This window comes from Crinia signifera, chromosome 2, assembly GCF_055691185.1.
Source record: "Crinia signifera chromosome 2, ASM5569118v1, whole genome shotgun sequence".
Classification (NCBI taxonomy): Eukaryota; Metazoa; Chordata; class Amphibia; order Anura; family Myobatrachidae; genus Crinia; species Crinia signifera.
In genome coordinates, this window is record NC_139218.1 from 328824618 (window position 1) to 328851522 (window position 26905).

Genomic DNA, 26905 nt, shown 5'->3' on the forward strand with positions numbered 1-26905 from the left:
TCAGAATCATGTTGCTATATTGCAAAATCATGTTGCTATATTGCAGAATGAAGAATGTGGAGAAGATATGACTTCTAATGGGTATTTATTATTATTATTATTATTATCCTTTATTTATATGGCGCCACAAGGGTTCCGCAGCACCCAGTTACAGAGTACACAAAATCAAATAGGAAAAAACAGTAACTTGCAGTTGAAGACAATACAGGACAAATACAGGGTAAATGATTAGAGGAACATCAGCCGATTACTGCAACATACAGTAAGTATCCAGGTGACATCAAACAGCATGCTTTGGTGCAGTCAGAGACTTCTGAAGTAAGAAAGGATAAGCACATGAGGTAAGAGGTCACTGCTCATGAGAGCTTACATTCTAAAGAGGTGGGGCAGACAGACAGGGGTGACACCGGAGGAGTAGACAGGGCGATGAACCGAAGATTAGGAGGACCGTTTGCTGGGTTTGGTGAAGAAGTAGATCTTAAAAGCCCGTTTTAAGTTCTTTATAGAAGTGGAGAGTCTGAGGGGGAGAGATAGAGTATTACAGAGTAAGGGAGCAGCACGTGAAAAATCTTGGAGGTAGGAGTGGGAGGAGGTAATAAGTCGGCAGGAGAGTCGATGGTTGTTAGCCAAGCGAAGGGGACGAGTGGGAGTGTAAAGGGATATAAGGTCAGAGATGTAAATGGGAGAGGAGTGGGTGACGGCTTTGTAAGTGAGTGTGAGAAGTTTGAATTGAATTCTGAAAAGGAAGGGAAGCCAGTGAAGGGCTTGTAGAAGAGGGGAGGTTGGAGGTAGTGCGTTTGGTGAGGAAGACGAGCTGGACTGCAGCATTGAGGATAGATTGGAGTGGAGACAGGCATTTGTCAGGGATAGCAGTTAGGAGGAGATTGCAGTAGTCCAGCCTGGACATTATCAGTGAGTGGATAATGGTCTTAGTGGCATCCTGAGTGAGATAAGGTCTAATTCTGGAAATATTTTTGAGATGAAAATGGCAGGTTTGTGAGAGGTGCTGAATATGTGGTTTGAAGGAAAGAGAGGAGTCAAGGATTACTCCAAGACAGTGTAATTGGGAGCTAGAGGTGATAGTCGTGCCATCAATAGCTAATGAGATTGTGGGATGTGAGGTTGTGCGGGAGGGTGGGAAGATGATCATATCAGTCTTGGACATGTTAAGTTTGAGAAAGCGCTGGGACGTCCAGGAAGAGATAGCAGAGAGACAGTTGGAGATACAAGTGCGGAGAGCAGGGGAAAGGTCAGGGGATGAAAGGTAGATTTGAGTATCATCAGCATAGAGATGATATTGTAAGTCAAAAGAACTAATGATCTCACTTAAAGAGGATGTATAGAGAGAGAAAAGGAGAGGACCAAGAACAGAACATTGTGGGACACCAAGGGTTAGTGGAAGTGGGGGGGAGGTAGTATTATGAGAGGATACAGAGAAGGAACGATCAGAGAGGTAGGAGGACAGCCAGGACAGAGCAGTATCATGCAGGCCAAGGGAGTGAAGTATTCAGAGAAGGAGAGGTTGGTCAACAGTGTCAAATGCAGCAGAGAGGTGAAGAAGAATAAGCAGAGAGTAGTGGCCCTTAGATTTGGCATCATGAAGATCATTGCAGGTTTTTTGTGTAATTTTGAAGTCAGATTCTTTTGCAAGGGAAAGGGCAGCACCTAAGGATTAGAGCATAAGTTTGAAGTGGAGGAAGTCTGCCTTAGAGCGTGATTTCCTCCATTGTTGCTTGGCAGTGCGTGAGCATTTTTGAAGATATCTGTTACATTTCGTATGCCATGGTTGAGGTGTTGATTTGCGAGGGTGAATTGTGGTTGGTGGGGCAACAGTGTCAAGAGCAGAGGTAAGGGATGAATTGTATAGGGAAGTTGCTTGTTCAGGGCATGAAAGAGAGAGAGAGAGAATATGAGAGAGAAGTGAGTCAAATAGGGGGGACAAGGATGAGGTGTCAATAGCCTCAATGTTATGTTTGGTGATGGTAGTCTTAGGAGGTAGAGATGGGGAAGCAGAGAGATAAGGTAAAGGAGAGCAGTTGGTGGTCAGAGAGGGGAAAAGGGGAGTTGGAGAAATCAGAAAGATCACAACTCTGAGTGAAAACCACATCCAGTGAGTTACCAGTCACATGGGAGGATGAGGTGGTCCACTGGGAGAGACCAAGTGAAGATGTGAGATTAAGGAGTTGAGAGGCAGGTGATTTTGAGGGGTTATCAATAAGGATGTTGAAATCACCTAGGATAATAGAGGGAGGGTGACATTTATTAGAGATCGATGTTGGGTTTTTGGCGATTTTTATCGCAAAAACGGCCGTTTTTTTTTCCAAATCGACTACTTAATGGGTTGCGATTTGCGGCATAAATCGCACTTTTTGCCGCTAATTCGCACTTTCTGAAGTGGCGATTTCCAACATCGCATCCAGATGTTTTCCCATTGAAAAAGATACAAATCGCTAATTTAATGGCTGCCGCATTTGGAAATAGCCAGCAAAATGCAAATTTTTCAAAAAAAAAAAAAATAGACCAAGTAGAGGGTGGCGATTTCCTCAAAATCACCAGCGTTTGAGCGTAGAAAAGGTTAAATCTCTCACAGGTGACCCACATAGCAATTACTAAGTCCCCTACATATACCCCCACATGATTATGGACACCTGTGAGGCTGTTCGAGATGGAGATGTTGCAGAGTGGACTGGAGGTTCTAGTGTGTGAGCTGGGGCGTTTGGAGGAGCTACGCAGGAGGGATGCTGCTGCCCACCAGATCCAGGTACCCCGACCACTCCGTGCTTCTCGTCGGTACCGTGCTAGGGTGTACCTGGACTCCCTCTCTGATCAACAGGTGGTGGACATGTTTAGGTTGAACCGACAGAACCTGTTGAACTTATATGAGCAGGTGAGAGATGATTTGGACCCTTGTGGGGGGGCCAACTATGCAGTGTCTGGGCTGCAGAAATTAATTTGTGCCCTCCACTTCTTTGCCACAGGCTCCACTCAGTCTGTGAGCTCATGGGCCTTGGGGGTGTCACAAGCCACTTTCTCTAAACATTTATCTCAAGTGTTAAATGCATTAAAGAAGCTGTGGCGCACATATATCACATTCCCACGTTGTGAGTCCGAGTGGCAGGACCTGAAGGCAGTGGTGCAAGTAGAATTTTTTTCTTGGTGGTACTGATAGCCTCCACCTAAAATGGGCGTGGTCATGTGTCATGAGGGGGCATGGTCACACAAAGCTAGAGGAGAGACTAAGGCCCTTATTCTGAATCGGACGGTACGGCCCGCGTGCGGCCGTACCGCCGATGTTTTTAGTCTGCACATGCGCAGAGGTCAATCTGCGCATGTGCAGCCCCATTCGCCGCAGACGTATTTCGTCCGCCGCAAAGGGGGCGTATAGGGGCGTGAGGGGCTTCATACCCTCATTTCCCTATGTATACGCCCCGCGTTTCATGGGCGTTCCCATGCAAACGCGGGGCGTATGCATGCTAATCAGGGTATGACGCCACTGATGGGGGCGGAAAGCTGACGTCGCCGGATGTCAGCTCTCAGCCCCCATACAAGCTATCACACGGACGATTGTCCGTGTGGTCTCAGCTTGCGGGAGCTGCTGTGGCGTGCGGCCCTGCCTTCGATGGTCGACGACCATCGAATGCAGGGGGCAGCTCCCACCATGGTGGAGGCGTACGCCCCACCATTTTTATGCGGATCGCCAGCCGTCCGTGTACGGACGGCCGTGGCGATCCGTCTCGTGGGCGGGGATTGGTTTGTGCGGCCGGAGCACCGTGTGCGGCTCCGGCCGCACCAACCAGAATAAGGGCCTAAATGACAATAGTGGCGTGGCATCAGGAGACAGGGAATGAGAAACAGGGAATGACTGGGGGTGGGTTTGCTCTTGCTTGGGGGAGAGCCGGGCAGCTTGTGCTTACAATTGTGGAGCCTGCTCTTCATGCTGTCGGCGCCACTGATGCCTGTCAGTGTGACAGGCTAAATCAGCAGTAGCCGGTAGCTGCATACAGCACCATTCATAACACTGGGTGGGCGGGCTGCGGATGCATTATATTTAGACTTAAAATAAAAATAGAACTGACAGTGGGTTAGGGGTAAGTGGTACTGCGTACCTGCAACATATTTCTTACAGGTACTCCGTACCACGCCGTACCCCCTTACTTGCAACACTGCCTGAAGGTGGCATTCTATGGGCTCTCAGTATTTCCAAATGTGCTGGGAGCCATAGACTGCACCCACATTGGGATTCGGGCCCCGCACGTGAGGGAGCATGTCTATGTGAATCGCAGGGGCAGACATTCCCTCAATGTGCAGGTGGTCTGTGATGCCAACCTCAGAATTCTCAGTCTGGTTGCAGGCTATATCGGGAACTGCCATGATGCCTATATCCTGTGGCACTCCGCTCTCTGGGACCATTTCCACAACCACACCATGCCAGAGGGCTGTCTACTTGGTAAGTCACTTACCACTGTTTACATGATGTTTGCTAACCTATGTCTTTCCCTTTAACATCCATGTGTGTAACCTTATATTAAAGTGTCATTTCTGTTGTAATTGCTTATACCAGCCCAAACAATATAGTATAGGCTGCTACTATTATGTGCAAATTACCCACATGATATGTGACCACACAAATCCCTTTACATGTTAGGATGGGATGCGGTCATCTATTAGAATGAACTTAGGTCTACAGTCATTAGGTCGACCCCACTAGGTCGACTGGCAGGAAGGTCGACCTGACTTAAGGTCGACATGGGCCAAGGTCGACATGACTTAAGGTCGAATTTGCATAAAGGTCAACATGAGGAAGGTCGACTGGTCATAAGGTCGACATGGGTTTTTCACTGTTTTTTGAGCTGACATGTGCCGACAGGCGGTATTTCATGCCCTACCATCCACTAGGGTGTGGTGGGAGAATAAAATAGTGTGCCGAGCGCAGCGAGGCACCGTGCCCGAAGCATTGCGAGCGAAGCGAGCGATGCGAGGGTCCGATTCTCATTGCCAACTGTGTCCATGTCGACTGTGTCGACATTTGGATAAAAAAACAGTGAAAAACCCATGTCGACCTTATGACCAGTCGACCTTCCTCATGTTGACCTTTATGCAAATTCGACCTTAAGTCATGTCGACCTTGGCCCATGTCGACCTTAAGTCAGGTCGACCTTCCTGCCAGTCGACCTAGTGGGGTCGACCTAATGACTGTAGACCTAAGTTCATTCTGACAGATGTACCGCTTCCGTTAGGATATGGGTGTCATTCGTGGCTCATGACACCTCTGCGGAACCGACAAAGCCCTGCACAGCACCGCTACAATGCTGCACATATTGCTACCCGCAATGTAGTGGAACGCACCTTTGGGGTGCTGAAAAGCAGATTTCGGTGTTTGGACAGGTCAGCAGGTACACTGCTATACCACCCTGCCAAAGTGGTTTTGGTTGTCCAGGTTTGCTGCATGCTGCATAACATAGCTTTGGGTCAACCAAATTATGTAGATGTGGCCACTGCAGCAGTCGTGCAGGAAGCTCAAACTACTGATGTTGTAGTGCGAAGTACACGGAGGGGGGATGTGGTTCGTACACAGATGATCCTGCAGCATTTCACAGGTAATTTTGTTGTGTACAATGAATAGTAAAGGGGAACCTGTAACACACATACATTGTTAACATTACATTTTTCCCTGTCCATGTTATTTGCCCAGAAGCAGACCAACAATAATGGGCAACACCTGCAAGCTGCCACACCACAGCATACTTTATGCCTGGCAACATGATAACACCTATAACAATGTCAAGTAAGTACTGTAGTTTTCTGTTTCTACAAATGTTTGCAAATGCTAATTAACATAGGCTTAATTGATGGAGGTGACATGGATCATTGATCTGAGGTGGTTGAAATTTACCAAACAAGTGGCGCCTACATACAGTATGCAATTCCCAATGCTTATCCCCCTCAAATGTCACTATTTCCTGACAATTCCATGACAAATAAGCACACACAACCCAAAGTCCCGTGTCTGCTAAAATGTCACTATTTGACAATACATAAAAGAACAGTGTGGGTAATCATTTGTAAAGAATGACAACAAGTTTGCTGGATGCAAATAATTTTTACTTGCTGAAACATTTAGGCATAGGCCATACCATATAAAAATTTCACATGAACATTCACTGCATGAGTGTTGGAAAAAAAACAGCACATGATACACATGTAAATGCACACAACATTAATCATTTTTGGCTAGCGCCCGGGTATTAGCACCCTTACCACTAGTGGCACCACCACCCCTAGTACGGACACTACGCCGTGGGGGAGTAGTGGGGGACCCACTCATGGGTGTGGAGGACACACTACTACTTTGCGTAGATGTGGTTTGGTGCTGACCTAACAAACTAGTTGCACTGAGGTTGAGTTGTGTTTGTAGGGACATCAACGCAGTTGTTTGGCCATTAATAGCTTGGGTCTGTTCAACCATATTGGCATTTAGTGCTCTAAAATTACTAGTTTGACCCTGAATGGCTCGCCCAATATCTGATAAGCGTGTGTCTAATGTGGAGACAACACGAATTTGTGTCCCTACATTAGCACGCACACTTTGGGAAATTCGTCTCATTTGCAGAGCTATCTTACGCACATACCCCTTAATGCTTTCTAGTTGGGTGGTCTGCACCTCCATAAAAGATATTTGTTTCCCCTTGAAAAGATGGATGGATTGCGCCAACTCCTCCGCACTAGTGGGGGTGTTGGTGGCTGCAATGATTGGAGGCTGCTGCCTAGGTGACTGCGTATAGGGGGCCTCATTGACTGGGTGTGATTGGTTTTGTGCAGGTTCCAACGATGGCACCGTCTCTAGGATGATTTCACTCATGTCGTCCATATTTTGCATGGGATCCGTGGGTTCTGGCATCGGTTGTGAAGGTCCTACAAATGAGATAACAGTGGTAAGTATGCTATGCAGATTGGTGTATGGTGGGTCATGATACCTTAGTTGGAATGGTGAGGTGTTGCTCATGCATTATGCATGCATTGGCACAGGCTACTGTGGTTGGGCCAGCCATGTGTGAAATGTGAAATGTGCAATGTGTTTGTGTAACAGTATGATATCTCACCTGCAGACTGGACATTGTGAACAATCGGATGTGGCTGATGTCGATCAACAGCAGGCTGGGACTCCAGAGATGGAGCTGTTTGAAAGAAGAAGACATTTTCCATTATGAACATTTGCACCTAACTGGCACTTTTTCAAATATGCAGATAAAAACTTTACCAAAAACAAACCTTTTTCCTCTGATATGATTACATAAGGAATTTGATGACTTTGAACTGAATTGGTTATTTCAGTATTATGACTGTGCACTATATTTTTCATCCACTTGCTACTAACAGGAAAGACCATCAGATTACACATGTAAAAGTGACTATGAAGTGCTTTTCCAACTACCCAGAGGATTGATATGGATTAACAATCAAATACACTGCAGGCCTACAGTGATTAGGACAGCACACATTATTTGGATCTGTGGAACTATATAACCCAGCAAAATGCACAGTCCATTATTTAACAATGAAACCTAGCAAAATGTGTTTTTGGACACATAAAGCATTCCACCGTAATTGCATGCGCACATGACATAGCAAAATGTGAAGTTGACATGTGTGGACACTTACCAGTTGGCAGGGGCGGATCCAGGATAAAATGACAGGGGGGGCACCATGATAAAAGGGTTTGGGTGGGGGAAGGGCGGTGTTAATGGTGCCAGTGTACATGCTAAGAGAGCGGCAGGAGAGGGTGGGAATGGAATTAAAAATAGGCCCCGGCATTTAAAGTACGCAGGCCCACCATGGCGACAAAAGTGAAGGATGTAGTTGTGCGCGCGCCAAAGGCGTGTTTCGGAAAAGGGTGTGTGGCCACTCAACAGGGGGCGTGTCAACACCATATACAGCTTCTACACATTATGCAACAAAATACTAGACCCCATTATACTTGCTCCTTACACATGATGCCAAATGGAATGAGCCAAAATTGACATAATGCCACATGGATTGAGCCAAAATTAAAATAATGCCACATGGATTGTGTCAAAATTCACATAATGCCACATGGATTGAGCCAAAATTTACATAATAACACACACGGATTGAGCCAAAATTCACATAATGCCGAATGGATTGTGTCAAAATTCACATAATGCCACACGGATTGAGCCAAATGCATAAAATGCCATACGGATTGAGAAAAAATTCACATAATGCCACATGGATTGAGCCAAAATTCACATAATGCCACACGGATTGAGCCAAAATTCACATAATGCCACACGGATTGGGAAAAAATTCACATAATGCCACACGGATTGAGCCAAAATTCCCATAATGCCACATGGATTGAGACAAAATTCACATAATGCCACATGGATTGAGCCAGAATTCACATAACGCCACACAGATTAAGCCAAAATTCACAATACACTTCATAAACAGGGACATTGTCCACCAAAGGCTTGCATTAAACATTTACACCATAATGTCCATTACACGTTAAGTTACATGCCATTATGTCCATTATGTGTTATGCCAAACACCATAATGCCTATTAAAAATTATGCTACATAAGTGCTGCTTCTCTACATGCTCATTGCCAAGGGTTCCATGCTCATTGCCAGAGGTTCCATGCTTGTTGCCATGTGGGAGTACATGCTCATTGCCAAGGGGGAATAAATGCTCGTGGTAAATGGGGGACAGCCGCCGCCAGGCAGAAGTGACAGCCACTGACAGTGGCAGAGCCTGGCTGTATTCAGAGCACTGCAGGTCCTGGCTATTTGAAATAATACCCCTTTCACACCAGAAAATGCATTCCCAGGTTGGCCCCTTTTACACCAGCCTAGTCCCTGCATTTTCTGGTGTGAGGGGGGAGAGAAAACCACCACTCCCCCCTTTAACCAGTTATCTCATTTAACCGGCTATATCTTCGGAACCAACTGACCCATTTACATGAGACAAGTATCATATTGAAGAACTTTTGAGTGGGCTTTGAATGATTTTGGTCCAATGAAACTGGAACGTTTGGTTCCAGAGTAATCTGCCCTCAAAGAACATGATCAGCCATGAAATTACATTTCAAAAGTAAAAAAATTGGTTTACACGCAATATCTCTGGAACCGATTGACCGATTTGGACCAGCCTGGTATCATATTGAAGGCCCAGCGATTTGGAATTGAATGAAATCAACCACAAGCTTTTTTGATGCCAGGGCGGGAACTGGCAGCCATCAGAACCGGGTGGGGGTCGGAATTGACGGGTCCCATATTATCCTATGGGGAAAAATTGTTACAGGTTTGCCAGGCGATATCTCCGGTTCCCGGGGGTTAGAGACACGGGGCTGGACTCGTTGGAAAGCCCTGGTCCTCAGCTACAAAATAAATGACAGGGGGGGCACGTGCCCGGGTGCCCCCCCCCTGAATCCGCCACTGCCAGTTGGCGGTGGAGTGGGGGGCCTGTCTGTGTCGGCAATGTGGATGCCGGGAAGCACCTCCGGTGGGATGATTCGGTGTAGCAGCCTCTCATAGGCCTTAAAGCTGACTTGCTGCCTAGGTCCACCTCCTGTACGACAGGCCTCTTTCTTCTCCAGGGCAAGCTTGGCTTTGAGGAGGCTCTTGATGTCATTATATCGCTTTTTGACGTTGCGCACACTCCTCTTGTGTGTGCTGACTGCATTTACCGTGGAGGTGATATTGTCCCACATCCCCTTCTTTCTTGCCACACTTGTGCGGTGATGGTGAGGACCAAGTAGGCGGTCATACAGGGGCAAGAGTGCACGCACCAGGGCCATATTCTCCTCATATGAGAACCTGACTTTCCTCCCACTAGCTGTACGAGCTGCATCATCCTCCTCCTCCACATTTTCAGGCTCACCCTCCTCCTGTCCTGCTTCTTCCCCCAGCACCTCCAAGTCTGCTTCATCTTCCTCCTGCAGAGGCCAGTCCACCTCTGAAAAATCACCCTCTTGCAGCTCCTCCTCTGTGTGCCTGGCACTCTGTTCCTCCTGTGAGGACACATGGCTTGTGCCTGCTTCCTCCTCATCCTCCATAGCCACCTGCTCAGCTTCCACCATGTGGTCTCTCCCTGGCACAGCTCTTGCTGGGAGCATGCTGCCTCTCCCTGTCCTGCCTCTCACAGTGCTGCTTCTCACTCCCCTACCTCTCCCAGTGGTTGGGGTATTTGGGGCCAAGCTGGCTGTCCCTCTGCCTCCTCTGCACCTTAACACTCCTCCTCTCCTCTCCATCTCAAATGCCTTACTCCCTTTCAAAGGGTAAAATGGCGCCTGCGCCCCTTTATATAGGGGGTGCGATGCATATTGCAAGGGACTAAGGTGGGCCAATAGGTTAGCATGTTGTATGGGCTGATCAGGTGTATTGGTGTAAATCGCATTCCGGTTGGCCGCAAATACTCACATGACCTAACCCGGAAATCGCACATTTATGGCGTATTACATCGACTCAATTCGCACCATATCGCCGTATATCGCACTTTTCATGCGGCATTACGCCAGCCATTAAATACGCGATTTCTGTAAAAAAATAAATGCGAAATAAAGAAGAGAGGAAGTGTGGAAGCCAGGAAGCAAATTTGCTGAGGAATTTAGAGGGCATGCCAGGGGGACGGTAAATGACAGCAACTCGAAGATTGGCAGGTTGGTAGTGGTGTATAGTGTGGATCTCATACTGTATGTAAAGAATGTAAGAGATGTTCTGGAGCGATGAGTTGATAGGAATGGCCTTTAGGCACCATGTCCAAGACTTTCATTATTTTACATATGAACAATACAAAAATAGGCAATAGTACATTACCCTTTGTCACGACCACCATGTCAGCTACCCTAGCTCTCTGTGCTGTCCCAAGCCCACAGACCTCTGATAGGCTACCCTCTGCCCTGGCGCTCACCTCCGTTGCTGATTCCCATGCTGGCTACCTGAGTTCCATCGCTTTGTCACCGCCAGGTGACAGTGGTGGCTTGCAGTCTCATGCCATGCAGGCTCTGGGCGGCGTGAGACATGAGCCGCCATGATGGGTCCATGTCAGGTCAGGCTTCTGGCTGGACACGCCGGCGGCAGCGCCTCGGCGCACACTCACCGCCGGCTGGTTTCTTTTTTTTTTTAAAGTTTATTTATCTCATGATACAGAAAAAACAAAACAAGACATTAACATACAGTATCACAAATACAATTCCGGGCACGTCCAGGCACTATTGCTACTTATATCATATCTTATGGAGTTTTTACCACTTACAGTTTAGAAAAAAAGGCTTAATAAATAGGTACCAGAGAAATCAATCACCATCACTATAAGGGTGGGCGGGTTTCAGGCTTCAGCGGTTCATATTTACCCACTCAAGAGTTCTAGAACAATACTTCCAGCTAAATACTATGTTTCTAAGATAATAACATGTGTAATAAAAAAAAAAAAAAAAAAAAAAGGGAAAACATATAAAGTGCATACCATCATACCATTTTAATACCACCATTTTTTAACCTACCTTGAGATATAATATGCATATATATATGTTTTAAACTAACAGTGAGTAGTATTGGTGATTAAAGTTTCAAATTCCAAAGACAAAAAAAAAAAAAAAAAAAAAACGGAAAAATTAGTGACCACGTTATCTATAGAATTGTGTATATCATATTCGTTGTGCAACCAATCAATTCTTACTTCATCACTACATAGAATAGTTATGTTCCTTCCTTAACCACCTACCCCAACATTCACGTGTAATCTGTTGCATTGTCCTTGATTTTTGAAGACCACTGATACCATCCCTTCCAAACATCATAGAACTTTTCAACTACATTTCTTCGCATAGCTAAATACTTTTCGTGTTCCACAGTAATATTCACAAACCTCACCCATTTATGAAACTCTGGTCCTGCTTTGTCTAGCCAAGATCTGGCAATGATAACTTTGGCTAGTGCACACAAATTATTCGCCAAAATATACTTAGTCGAGGCCCTAGGCCATATTCCAAGAATACAATTTGCAGAATGGATTTCATCAGGCGGGATATTAGCATCAATCAGAGCCTCTCTAATTTTAACCCAAAATTGGTTGACCTTGTTACAATGCCATAACAAATGAATTAATGTTGCTGGACCGCGTTCACATTTAGGGCAGCCATCTGATATGTCTGGCGAGATTTTATTCAATAATACCGGTGTCATATACGTACGATGCAAAATATTGATTTGCACTTGCTGAACTCTTACCGAGCTTGAGATACGAACAGGAGCAGATAGCGCCTTAAACCAACAATCATCTCCTATATATAAATCAGGAAAATCACTTCTCCACTTCTCTCTCAACTCGTATAATCCATCCTCTTGGCAATAGTTCATCAAGAACCTATACAATTTAGAAACTCGCTTCTCCGGTGTCATTTTACCTATAAAGTTCTTAATAGGGGTATTACTAATTTGGGTCACATCACACCTAAATTGTTGAGACAGAGCGCTTCTCAACTGTAAATACCTAAAGAACATGTCCCGAGGGAGATAAAACTCCCTTTGTAGTTGGTCAAAGGATTTCAAGACATTGTCTGGTTTCTGTCGCCGCATCTGGCGGCGCCCATCTTATTGGATCCTACAGCCTATGCTGCGCGGCTCCATTTGGTGAGGTCATTTGCACAACCAATTTACCAATTTATCAACATCTACAGTTATTCATTGTGCCATCATTCATATCTTGTACCGCAGTATCTTTATTAAAAAAGGTTTAATTTTATCCAATTGCTTCACTCCCTTCTGTCGTTCATGCAACAGCCCTACATCAAAGCACCCAGCCTCCGTTACACTCCGGCTGGTGCTTCACGACACGTGACACCCTTATTACAATGAAATTAAAACATCCATGCATAGATATGATGAAATGTGGAAACATTTATTTGTAGATATACACCAGAAAAGATCTCAGAACCTCCACAGCTCGATTTAAGGTGTGTTAAGATATCCTCATATAATAATTTTTGAACCTCCACGATCGAACGCTCTTCTTCAACACCATTTATTTCTGGAGAAGGATGAGTATTCTGTTATATTTGGGTCTAGAAGGGGCTATTTATCATTTAAAGCAAAACAGCTATGGTACTTATGTATTTGCAGGGTGCCCACTAAGCAAATAGCTTAGTGGGCGATTCTGCGTAAGAAAATCGCATTGCATCGCAAGCGATCGCACCGCATGCGATCGCATGTGATTTTATAGGGTGCGATGCCATTTAATTTAGTATACACTTGTATGACATAAAATGGGATTTAGGCACCCCCACTATCCACAACACCCCGAAGCGTGGCGAGCGGCTGCGGAACACTTCCTGTTGAACCTTTTCATTCCCCCACTAGCCGCATCGACATGGAGTTGATTTTAAATAGTGTGGCGAGCGCAGCGAGCCCGAAGCATGGCGAGTGCAGCGAGCCCCACGAAGGGACGCGGATTACGTTACATGTATTCCACGTCCCCTCACTGCGCTCGCCACACTATATAAAATCAACTCCACGCCGACGTGGATAGTGGGGGTATGAAAAAGGTCGGAGGACGCGTTCCGCTGCCGCTCGCCACGCTTCGGGTGGTGTGAATAGTGGGGGGGGGGTTGCCTAAATCCCATTGTATGTCATACAAGTGTATAGTACATTAAATGGCATTGCACTGCCCAAGAACAGAGAGCAGTGAATAAATTACATAGGAAATGTGATTTCCCTACGGTGCCGTGCATATGCTAATTGAGCGCCATGCTAATACATAAGTACCACAGCTATTACAGATTCAGTATGAAATCCCGGCGGTCGGGATCCCGGCGTTCAAAATCCCGACGCCGGAATCCCGACCGCCGAAATCCCGACAAGGGGGGGGGACGTGGATCGCCCCCCCTTGCGGGCTCGCTGCGCTCGCCACGCAGCGGGCCCGGTGCCTCGCTACGCTCGGCACGCTAATTTATTCTCCCTCCAGGGGTGTCGTGAACACCCACGGAGGGAGAAAGTGTCGGGATTTCGGCGGTCGGGATTCTGAACGCCGGGATCCCGACCGCCAGGATTTAAACTGCATCCCGCTATTACCTATCACTTTTTGTTCCTGCATATTGTGATGCTAACAAATATTTTTTTTCCTGATTTATTAAAATTGTTAAACAACTGTCAGTGAGCACATACAGCGAAGTATAGAACAAAGATCCAAGTGTAACCTATACACTGATGGGCCAAGGAGTGGTTTCAAATAGTAAGGATGCTGCTATTGCCACCCTGAGATTGTGTTATAGTGCGAGCTCCTAGAAATTAAGATATTTGGAACATGATAAATTACACAAGAACACCGATCTCATTGAGGTCTATCGGAATGGTGATGTACTAAATATCATTCAGTAAAGCAGGGGATATTTGTGACATCCTCTGCGTTGAAGGTTTGATAAATTGGGCTGATACTGGAAACCCCAAAAATCATGCGAAAAGAGCAGATTCCATCTGAATTTTAGAATAAAAGTGCTTGATAAACAAACCGCTTAGTGTTATGAAGTGCTCTGGGCAGGAGCTTAAGGTTATCCCAGCCACTCAGAGGCAAACTGGAATGCCCCACATAAACACGCACGACTTACATAATTTTATAGATAGGGCATACCTCCCATCTCTTGTCCCGTTTTAATCTGGACTTGCCGCGTCGAAGACGGCTACAACCAATCTATAGCAATGTTAACATAAGAGTTAACAGATCCAATTACAATATAAACACCAGAAAAATATGTGTAAAATATGTAGGACTCACTTTCGACCATGCAATACAAGGCTGACAGACTGGTGCCAAATAAAATGGGTTTCAATGCACAAGACATTTCCCTCAAGAAAAAAAAAAAAGCTCTTTATTTACTTTTATGTATATTATTTTCACATTAAGGGCCGAACATAGTAAAACACAGCAAAATGACATATTACATGTAATATTACAATTCGTAGATTACATAATTGCATCGAGATCACATAGGCATTTGGACCTGCTTACAAGAGCTTACATTCTAACCAAACCAATCAAATAAAAGCATCGTGTATCATAAAAATGCAGCAAATAGTGCAAGAAACACCCTGCTGTGTAGTTATTAATCTATTAGATATACTGGTAGAGCAGCAGCCTCATACATGCGATGCAGGGAGACAATGCATAATAAGATTTTTATTCAGAGATATATATTGTACGGACAATATGTTCCGCCATTAAAACTGATATTCTGATTTTCTTTTCATGTGCCAGAAATGATGTAACGTAGTTGCGTATATAACTGCAGCAGGAACAAATAAGCGCCGAAGACGCGGAAACTGCGGCACTGCCCGCGCTACACGAGCGCCATGTTAAGTTGGGGCATCGCCAGAGAGGCTCTCTCCCGCCTGTCACTCCCCTTCTATTGCTGCTTATTCGTGCCACGAAACGTTCACACTTGCATAACGTGTGTGTGTGTATAACCAGCCATTTTGTTGTGTTTGTTATGATATTAGCAAGTCAGATAACGCTAAATGATTGTATATAAGCAATCGGGTAAGAACTGTTCCTGGGAATCGGAGGTAGTCCGGATTCGGAACCCCTTCCTATAGCGAGTCGCACTGCATTCTGGCAACATATGAGTTACAAAGACTGCTACGTATTTGTTTGCCCACATCCAAGATGGCGGACGGCGCTTCAACCATAGTGCGCATTGTGCGTTGTGGGCATGGAATCCCCGGGGCTGCCCTCCAAGCCGAATAGCGCATGCGCCACAGGAAACTCCATGATCTGGTTCTGGAACCCAGGGAAGGAAAACAGCCACTGAGAAGAGAGAGGCAGGGGTAGCTGGGAAATCCAGCAGCAAGCACAGGCCTGAGCAGTCCAACTGCATAACCTGCCCCCCCTCCTATCATCTCAGCCAAGGGACCCCCAGGGGGGGCAAACAGGTTCCCTGGACACTCAGCGGTCAACGGCTTTCCTATGCATCAAGGCACAGACCCTAGTAAAAGAGCAACCCCCCAGTGCCAGCCCAGAGGAGCCTAAGGAGGGGCTGCTGCAGGAACACAACAACATCAAGCAAGCAAACAAAACAATAACAAGAATGAGAGGGAAGCAATAAAAAAGGAGCAGGTTTTATTGCTCTTTGTTGTTTCATTTATTTACCCCAGTGCTACAAAGGCCTGGAGGGAAGGGGCTGCTGAAACTGCCTGTCACCCTTGCTGTGCGGCTGTGGCTGCTGCTGCTGGAAAAGTTCATCTGCTGGAGGTAAGAGCATGGCTCTGCACATTATATAGTGGCATTTTATCTGCACCAGTCCCCTTTATTTCCACATGGCATTGCGTGTGAAAGATAGCAGCTGGTGCCTGTCTGTAACCAAAATGACAAGAGCATGTCACATCTCCAGGTGTGGGGGGAGGGTGCTGCTGCTACTCAGGGATGGCTATGGACTAGGCTGCCTAGGTCATTATTCATAATATAGCTCTCAATAAATATATGTGTGTTGTATCAAACCTCATCATGGTGCTGTGTTTCTTCAGGGAGGACATTTTACTGTTTGTTTTGTTTTACTTGTTACAGTTTCAGAAATATGTGTCAATGTCAGGCTGTGTCGGATCTGTTCTAAACTAAAACCAGGTTATATGGTAACAACTGTGTTTTCCTGTGTGATGCTGGATATTGTGTATTCCTGTGTGATGCTGGATATTGTGTATTCCTGTGTGATGCTGGATATTGGATTGTGTTTTGCAGCTTTTGGTTACATGACAGTGTAAACATGTATTGGTTGCAAGATCATATGGTTTTGATGTTTTTGTTCTCTGGCTATCATGGCAGGTTCTGTGTGTGTGTGTGTGTGTGTGTGTGTGTGTGTTTGGAAAAATGTAAATTCTATTAAAACAAAAATGAAGAACTTGATGGCTGTGTAGATAGGTCAGTACCTCTTTTCTAGGGCAACATACTACATCAGTACGAAAACGTGGCCTTTTATTTTGACAGCTAAGCCATGCTTTGTTGCTGGTGAACTACAGATCCTAGGATGTCGGAGTCTAACCAAAGTTGAAATACGTATACAGTATAATAGAATATATCATGTGGTTGACTGAATGGCAGTGTTTATGGTTCAGTATCACAAAATCATTACTTGCTTCTCAGGTTCAAAACATTTCTACTCCAAAATTAATTTTCCAAGCACAGATCCAAACTAAAGGTTGTATCCTAAAGTGTTACCACTGGTCTTTGGCGGGTCTACATACTGCCACAGACCTCAGGCTAGATCTGGAAAGTTGACACTCTGTAAACCTACTGCCTGGTGTCTCTGACTGCAGTGATAGTACAGCATGGCTTTGACAGTTGTGTTAATACAGCATGTTATTATGGATCCCCTAAAGCTGCAATGATATGGTTATCTTCAGAGGCTGGATTAGTTGGAGGGCATTTAAGGGCTACAGGCTGCCATTGAAGTATTGAATGTGTGCAGTTGGCATGTGCAATTTTTGTAAACAATATAATATGTTGGTACCCTGTTAATGTATAGCGCTATTCACCTGAACAGGTGAGGCTAAAGGCCAGATGTATCAAGCTTCGGTGCGGGGGGGCGGGCAGTTGATGTTAGCTGCCTGCCCCGTCCTCACACATGGTGTCCGCGGGTCTGAGACACCATGTCAGATCTGCAAGCACTGAAGAAATCATTTGATAGTCGCTGACCAGCAAATGATTTCTCCCCCGCACCCAACAAATTTGCAGCCTCGCTAGTCAACCAGAATAAGGGCCTGTGTCTGACTGATCTTTGCCTTTTAGGGAAGCGAATGAATAAGTAAAGAGCAAGAATACATTTGCATTTCTGATCTCAGATTTGTCTTCCTTTGTCTAGCACAGAATAATTGTATGTAATGGCACATCTATACCTGCTCTCTCTGCCACAGAAAGTATATATCTATATCTAACTATGCTCAGAGAGGTCATTATAAGAAGGATGGATTTGACTATACAGGGGGACATGGTCCACTCTGACATTTAAATGTTAAACGGGCCTAATATGTTACAGAAACATATTTACTATTACCAACAGCCTGAAATGTGCTTACAGGATGAACCTTGCTGCCAAATTCTGGCCTGTCATTTTAATGTCAAAGTTCAACAGACCAGATGAACTTTTCCCAATGCCCCTATGTTCACTGTAACTCCATTTTTATTCTCTTAGCTCAGTGGTTCCCAACCCTGGTCCTCAAGTACCCCCAACAGTGTACGTTTTCCAGGTCTCCACACAGGATCACAGGTGACATAATTAGCTCCACCTGTGGATCTTTTAAAATGTGTCTGAATAATGAGTTCACCTGCCGGGTGACCTGGAAAACGTGCACTGTTGGGGGTACTTGAGGACCAGGGTTGGGAACACTGTCTTAAGCCCCGTACACATGGGGGGGGGGGGGGGGGAGATATATTGCCCAGCAATATATTGCTAGCAATATATTCCTGAGCAATATATTGCCCAGTGTCTCCTTTGCATCAGCGACCAGAGATGGTCGCTGATGAAAAGGACCTCTGCTGGGGGAGCTGCAGAGGTAATTAGCTGGTCGCAGGAGTAAGCTCTTGCGACCAGCGATTACAATGGGGCAGAAAACGGGAGCGCGCAGCCGGCTATTTATCGCTGGTGCGCACTCCAATCACTGGCAATATGGTCGCCTGCGACCATATTCCCAGCGATTATAGCCCCTGTCGCCCCCGTGTGTACACAGCATTAGCTGATCAGCTTCTGACTGTTGTATGTGCAAATTGAAGCTGACACCAGTTTCGGAGATACTCAAACCTGGCATCTGGAACAGAGAACCATTACATTTCTTCCAAACTCAGTTTTGTTTTTGCCCGAACAACAACTGAATCACATGACCATGTCTGGTTTAAAAGTAGTATTGGTAATTACCAATTTATCTTTGTTTCTACTATTAGTAATTTAGTGATGTGCAGTGTCTATTGTGTTATTTGACTACCATGGCAACCACAGGCACATGATGTACTGAGCAGAATCACATTGATGCTCTGTCTGGAGTACAAAATCTGTGTATGTGATTGGCAGCCATACTGGATGCCACATCCAGAGAAGTTCTGCAGATTAGATAATGATTATTAAGACTGCGACTTAAAAAGTACTGAAATGGAGATTTAAAAAAAAAAAAAAAAAATTCTAACTTGAATTGCTTTTTAACAGTGACCGTTGCCTATTGTAGGTGAAGTTCTGTAAAATCGTAAAGGAAAAATGCAAATAAATGATGCTGTGTGCACTATTGCATTATGTAATATTGTCCAAGTTTCTTCACTCCGACCAGTGTACAAGGCGAAGTGTAGTTTCGGACTCAATACAAAATTCATGGCCACAGAATATGTAATAGCTGTGCAACTCGCAGAGCTGGTTAATAATCAATGTACAGTATAATAAGAATTATTTTATTTAGTGCTCTTTCTGCAGAAGGACTCAAGGCGTGCTGAAGCCCCATACACGCTAGGCAATATTGTTCACAATATCACTCAGAAAGGGCTTTCTGAGCTACATTGTGGTCAATATCGCATAGTGTGTACTAGGGTGGCCAATCTTGGTATTGTCGGGATCCTGGGATTTGACCCCAAAATGTCTTGGATTTCAGTCCTGGGATTGGAGTTTCTAATCTCAGGATTTGGGGATGCGCAGTCTAATGCTGTTCCCAATCCCCGGCCTGCAGCTGTGCGCCCGCCATCACACTAGCTTCAGGCCGCACTCTCTCTGCACCACAGCCGCAAACCCCTGCATCTCACCCCACTTCTGGCCGCTATGCCCGCTACAGCATACGTAAGTAAATACATGGCGCTGCTGGATTTTTTTTCAATTAAATTAAGGAGGCCAATCCTGGGAATGCCGGGATTGGGCATTTTTCAATCCCAAATCCCGGGATTGGCTTCCCTATTGTGGACGCTCCCTGACATTAACGATGCGCACTCTCGCACGTTGTTAACGACCTCCTCTCTAGTCCGGACGAGGGAGGTCATAGTTAACGAAGGCCATGCTGCTGCACGGTCGGTGCTCCTCCTGCCGTCGCTTGCCTTGGAGCAGGCATCAGCATTTTTCATGTTTTTTAAATTGTAAATCATAGGTTTCTTTAATGTAGAATGATAGGACCTTTTAATTCTGTAGAGTAGTAATATACACAATGTGAGGTACTGTAAGTACAGTAATTTTGAAGAAAATGATAAGCATACTAGAAGTCAACAATGAGTTCCATGGCATTCTCCTAAATTCAAGAAAAATGTAGCCATAACCAAATTATTATTATTGTTTATTTTTAAGGTGTCACAGTTTTTGTACTGCAGTGTTAAGTCACCATCTTAAAATTTGACTAAAAGTCACATTTTAGTAAAAAAAAAAAATAATTAGTCATCTTAGTCAAGATTTAGGGCAGTATTTAGTCCAGGATTCCTGGACCATTTTTCGTTCTGCTTGACAGATACTTGACAGGCGGACTTAAATGTTCCGGTTGTCAAGTGTCAAAAAGTGGGCATGTCGGCAAAAACAGCCAGGGATTGTCGAAAAACGGCTGTGAATTCAACAAACCGCGTCCGTTTCCGACAAAACAGATCAGACTTGTTTTAAAGTCGGATCTGTTTGTTGGAATACGTCCTCAATGCTGTTGAAAACAGCAGCATTGTATAGGTTGCGGCCGCTATTTTTCCTGGCGGAAATAGCGGCTGCTATTTTTCCCGGCGGAAATAGCGGCCAAGATTAAATACACTCCAGTGGATCCCAGATAATATTTTAGTCAATGATTTAGACCAGCGGTAGCCAACTCCAGTCCTCGAGAGCTACCAACAGCTCACGTTTTCCAGACAACCTAGCTGCTGCACAGGTGCACTCATTACTAGCTGAAACATTTTAAATGATCCACAGGTGGAGCTAGTTACTTCACTTGTGATTCTGTAAGAAGATCTGGAAAACATGCACTGTTGGTAGCTCTCGATGACTGGAGCTGGCTACCCCAGATTTTGACTAATTTAGTCAACTTTTTTTGTTAAGAAATTCCTGTTTTCATTATGGTTACATTATAGTCATAGAAATAAACCTTTGTTGATGAAAAGTTTTTAGCCTAAATTTGGTTGACAAAATTAACACTCAGTATAGGCAATATACAGGTAACAGCGAACATAGGTATATCAGAAGTACAGTAAATGTATTTTGGTGTAACATTGATACAGTACAAAGCAGGTAGGACACCAGTGCAGTCACTGTTGGGAGACTACTGTATACAGATAGGCATGAGACTTTGAGGGGAATGTTGCCCAGCACTCAATGAGACCATACCCAATGAAGGGCGAGGCGTGATGGAGTGAGCACAGACCTAAGGTCAAAAATTGTAGGATACAGTCAATTTACTGACAGTCAAAATAGCGAAAACCATTGTCAGACAGTGTAAATAGGGAAAAGTCTAAAATGCTGACATTCATTATTCTGACATGGCCAAAATGCCAACATTTGAAATGTCGACAATTGACAAAGTCTGCATGAGATTTCCATGCTTTTTTTCTTTAAAACTGCCTTGTTCTTACATCACAATCCAATTGGACATAGTGTGCCAAGCGCAGCGAGGCACCATACCCGAAGCATGGCAAGCATAGGGGTACACTTGTACAGTGTCCATGTCGACCTATGTTGGTATAGACAACCCCCCCAAAATAAGTCAAGTCTGTTTTACCATGTCTGACGACTGACCTCTCACCTAATCACCTCCTCCCACTCCCGTGTCCAAGATTTCTCTTGCGCTGCCCCCCTGCACTGGAACAACCTCCCGCCACCCATCAGGCTATCTGATTCCCTTACCTCCTTCAAGCGCTCCCTCAAAACCCACTTTTTTCGACTAGCCTATCCCTCCTCCTAACCTCTTTTGATCCTCCTATCCTGCCTCCGTTCCCCTCCGTTCCTACTTATCCTATTGTATTTTGTTCGTCCACCCACCTATTTTTAGTATGTTAACTCTTATGAGCAGGGCCCTCCTTCCTCACGTACTCACCCTACCTCATTACCTCACCTGTGCTCCTGTCCTGTTCTTCCCTTCCTCTAATTCATCTTCAGTCTCCTTGACAATTTTGACACCTACTTCTGAACTGATGCTGATTTTAGTTCTACCAGCTATACCCCTATTTATACTGTATCTTTCAAAACACCCTGTACGTTACCTTGTAATTTGTTTTTTTTTGTTTGCTATGTACGGCGCTGCGGACACTTTGCGGCGCCTTATAAATAAACGTACTACTACTACTACCATGTCGACATTTTAAATGATGGCAATTTCACAGTGTCGGCATAATGAATGCCGTCATTTTGAACATGTAATGTCGGGAAATCATGAGGAAACCCAATAATGTATAAGGCTCAAGTTTTTAATTGCTGTGTGATTGTTAGATATTTGAATTGGATTTAGAGGGTGGTGGGGAGGCAATGATGGAAGCCAATACAGTGTATTTAGAGAGGAAAAACGAGACATGCAACAGTGTTCCTGATGGATTATACTAGGGAAAGACAAGTGAGAAGGAGGCATTTTACATTTTTGCCAGCTTGCTCCACCGTACTCACTTATACCCATTTTACACCAAAAATCACCAGATCCGACCCGGTATTTGGAACACGGATCCAAGCCAGGTCTGATCCAGGATTTGCACAGTTTACACTGCGGTGCTTACTAGCAGTGTAGAAGGAGGCGGCGCTTGGAGATTACATCATCTTCAAGTGATGCGGCCGCGATCACCCCTCGCTGGGATCATCGATTGCCGAGCTGGGGGCAAGCCCAGCACAAAGGTAAGCTGCTGGGCTGCCCCAGCCCTCGTCCGCGAGGTGAATGGATGCGGCACACAGGCATCTATTCACCACCTCCCTGCGGTCACTGCTGTCTGCAGAGTACAGCAGACAGCAGCGGAGGCTGTGTGTGCCCCCCCCCCCCCCCCCATCCAACCTGGGGACACTGTGGTCTGCAGGTTGGGCTTCCCCCATTGATGTAAACGGGAGCCGGGGCGGATGACCTGGCGTACCCGTTTACACTGCCCTCTACCCAGGTCCTAGCCGTGTTCAACCCAGGTCAAGACCTGGGTAGAAGTCCCGTGTAAAGGGACATGGGTAGACCCATTTACACCGGGTTTTTGTGGCGGTGTAAAAGGGGTATTGGTAAGCAATAATTCTAAAGTGCTTGATCTCACCTGGGTAACTTTCTCTTCATCATATTCAACATAGAACCAGTGACCTACATTAACGACATCATCTTCAGTCAGTATGACAGCTCCATTAAGTTCATTAGTAGCTTAAATGTATTACAGTGTTAGCAATTATGTGACATTTAATTTGAATTTTGTTTTACATTTCATGCAATGTCACATTTTATTTTTTCAGTCTGAACCATCAAAGCCAATGTTAGGAATACTGTCTAGGTAGGTGGTTCAAAATAAATTTGTTTCTGCGCACCTTTGAAGTAGAGTGATCTTTACTACAAGAATGACCTGGTCACCTTCCCACCATGGAGACCATGTCATGGACAGTGGTGCAGGACCCTTTTTAATTATTTTGATCTTTAGTGAGAGTATGCAGAGGGTTTCTAAGTTGTGAATGTGCGATAAGCTTTACTGTAGTGGGAGGAAGTTTTGTAATTGCCCTACACGGTATACACCACCTTGTGAAACCCAAGACTTGGTAATTGTGAGGATACGGATTCACCTGAGTGAGTTGGAACCCCGTATCTTCACAGTAATAATTCTTCTGTGGAGCACTGTACGGTATAGAGTTCTTGATCTCTGTGCTATTGTTGAGTGGGATGCTTTGATCCAGACTTGCGGTTCTCAACTATAGTCCTCAAGAACCCCCAACAGGTCATGATTTGTGGATTCCTTTAATCATGCACAGGTGAATTAATGTATTTGATTGGTGAGTAATTATCCCTCCTGTTTCCACAGACCGAAATCTTCAAAACATGACCTGGTGGTGGAAACTTTATGAGCCACTGATCCAGAGTTGAAAGCTAGACATTTAAAATAGAAAATCATTTTTAAAATGATTATTTTTAAAAGAGATTTAAAGAAAATACAAATAATATAATGTAAAGATATATTACATAATAGAATATTGTCTCCTAGCTCTTCCATAGTTTACTTAGACTTGGGGATATAATCAATGAAGATCAATGGTTAACCTTTTTTTTTTTTTTTAGGAACTCAAAAGTAGTTCTGTTAGTGCTGGGGTTTTCAAACTATTTGGCTCCGGAACCCCACCAGACAGTAAAAATGATTACTGGACCCCAGCAAGTTACCACAGAATGGCCACCACATGTGTGGTCAGCAGACCGCACCTGCAAAGTAGCATTGCAGAGGCACAAAACAAGTGATGTGACAGGAAAGCAGTGGGTAATGAGGGATACAATTTTAGTGTATAAATACACAAATTGAGGAGATCCCTTCACCGGCGCACACCAGAGGAGAAAAAGGAAAGATACGTCCCTAATGAGTGGACTACGTTCCTCTTCTCCGCCTCCGAATCGGGGTTAGGATTACTGTTCCCGAGTTACCCCTTAGCTTATTTATGGGCGCCTTTTTTCTTCCTGTAGAATTAGTCTGTTTCCTCGGTGTTAACCGTGGGTTTTGCAGACCAGGATAAAAGGCACAAAAAATATCCAATAGTGAAGTAAATTCATTTAAATAGAGAACTGAGTTTAGGCAGCTCTCACAGATCGCATAAGGTATCAAAAGACTCAAGGTAGGTACCGGTACACCCTCGTCGAGATCCAAAGACACAGGCAACGATATCCACACTGCTTTGCCAAACAGAGAACTTCCAGGGTAATGAGGGATATTATGCATGCGTCCAAAAACTTTTACCCTGAGCAACACTACTGTAGACACAAGGCTTCAGCTCCTATACTACAGTCATTGATCCAGCATCATGGGACTCGCACACTACTTCCAATAGAAGGATCCTCTTCCTGCTGTACCATGCTACAAGTGTGTCTTTGATAAACAGAAAATGCCTGTACACATGTTCACAGAAGACGGAGTATAAATGAGCATGTGCTCCCATACAACATGTGCCTATAACTTGTTTGTCAAAAACCTATTCTGGTTTCAAATGCAAAGCTTTTTTTCGACGATGCCAATTCATTCAAGTTGCATTGGCGAAAAGTGACCCGCAATTTGCTGATCCATATGTTTTTTGTTTTTTTTTCAATGTTCCCTTTTTTGGCTAGTCCGAAAAACTGCACTTTAATTGAATAGATTGAATATCCCCCTTAATGTCGATTCAATCTCCCCCCGCCATTCCCGACAGGGGGAAATGGCGGCGGGGTCCTATTCAATGCTGTCTTCCCTGACAGCATTCACAAGCAGTCAGGCACGTTCTGCCAAGAACGTCCGAGAATTAAGAAGCTCCTGGCTGCAGCTCGACAATTTCCGTCCGCTTCTCGTGGCCGCACCCCCTTCTCGATGCTCGGCAGACGGAACATTGAATCCTGCTTGAAAAAATCCCAGTCGAGCCGGCCGAGAACAGGACAGGGTCACTGCTGTTGGGCCAGCCCGACAGTCGTGACCCTACATTGACCCTAAAACTGTGAGAAGTGCAGTTTTTTTCGACTAGTCAAAAAAAAAAAAAGGCACCTAATTGAATACTCCCCTATAGAGGATTTTTTATAGACGGGCTTGAATGCCTAGACACAATTTCAACAGGTTTCCTTATTTTTTATAGGTAAGCAGAATTGTTTGGTCACATAATAATCTAGTGTTCTTGCTAGTATCTAGCACCTGGTTCACTCACAAAGGCCCAATCACTCTCTAATGGACAAAACTAGTGTTCATGCTAGCATCCGCCATCTTGCAGTTCCTCTGTTCTGCCTTCAATGTCACTCTCTGCTATGGTGCTTTTATAAGTGCTGGGCCACACATAGCGGTGAAGCAAGCCCTGTTCAGTGGCAACCGCTTGGCAGGAAGGAGACTGCATACAAGGGATTATTCTGGTTCACTCACAAAGGCTCAATCACTCTCTAATGGACAAAACTAGTGTTCATTCTAGCACCCGCCATCTTCGAAAACCCATGCAGTTCCTCTTCCCTGCCTGGGGTGTCGCTGTCTGCTGTGGTGTTTCTAGCACAGGCCTGGTTTGCATATCAGTGCTGATATACAGACCACACTGTGCTAGAAGCACTGGTACTTGTGTATTATCACGGCGCCCCCGATATTAAGTCGCACGACTTTTAATCGCATCGCATGCCATACACTGGATGCACACCGATGCGATTTAAAATTGTATAAGCCCCCTATACGATTTAAAATTGTATAAGCACCCTAATGGGTGCTTATAAGCACCTTAATGGGTTCTTGCAATGTTAAATGCACCCCCCACGCTACCTCCACTATGAACGTGAACCCGAAGCGTGGCGAACGGCAGCGGTACGCGTCCTCCGACCTTTTCATACCCCCACTATCCACGTCAGTGTGTAGTAGATTTTATATAGTGCGGCCCCATGTATTCCGCGTCCCCTTGTGGGGATCGCCACGCTTCGGGCTCGCCACACTATATAAAATCAACTCCACGCCGACGTGGATAGTGGGGGAATGAAAAGGTCTGAGGACGCGTACCGCCGCCCCTCGCGGGCTCGCCACGCTTCGGGTTCACGTTCATAGTGGGGGCGGCGTGGGGGTGCATTTACCATTGTAAGCCCCGTTTAGAAGGATCATGAAGGGTCTGAGTCCATCCCTACCACAACCTATAACAGTACTTACTGGATGAAAAGAGTTCTGAATCAGATGGTAGTCAATGAAATTGGGGGTCATGTGCACAGATCCGTGTTTCATACCATAACGTGTTTTCAAAACATTCCCGACCTGTTCCTTTAGTGATAGAGATCATTTCTATATAGTTCTC

The 26905-nt window shown here is 45.1% G+C and overlaps 1 protein-coding gene across 1 annotated transcript in view; it reads left to right on the top strand.

Annotated features, from left to right (window-relative positions):
• Positions 1 to 15777: 15777 nt before the first annotated feature.
• Positions 15778 to 26905, top strand: part of MBD6 (methyl-CpG binding domain protein 6) — a 48181-nt gene continuing 37053 nt past the window's right edge. Inside the window, exon 1 of the mRNA XM_083169386.1 lies at positions 15778 to 16263. The gene's annotated coding sequence lies outside the window, so the exon portion shown is untranslated. The remainder of the gene's footprint in view (positions 16264 to 26905) is intronic.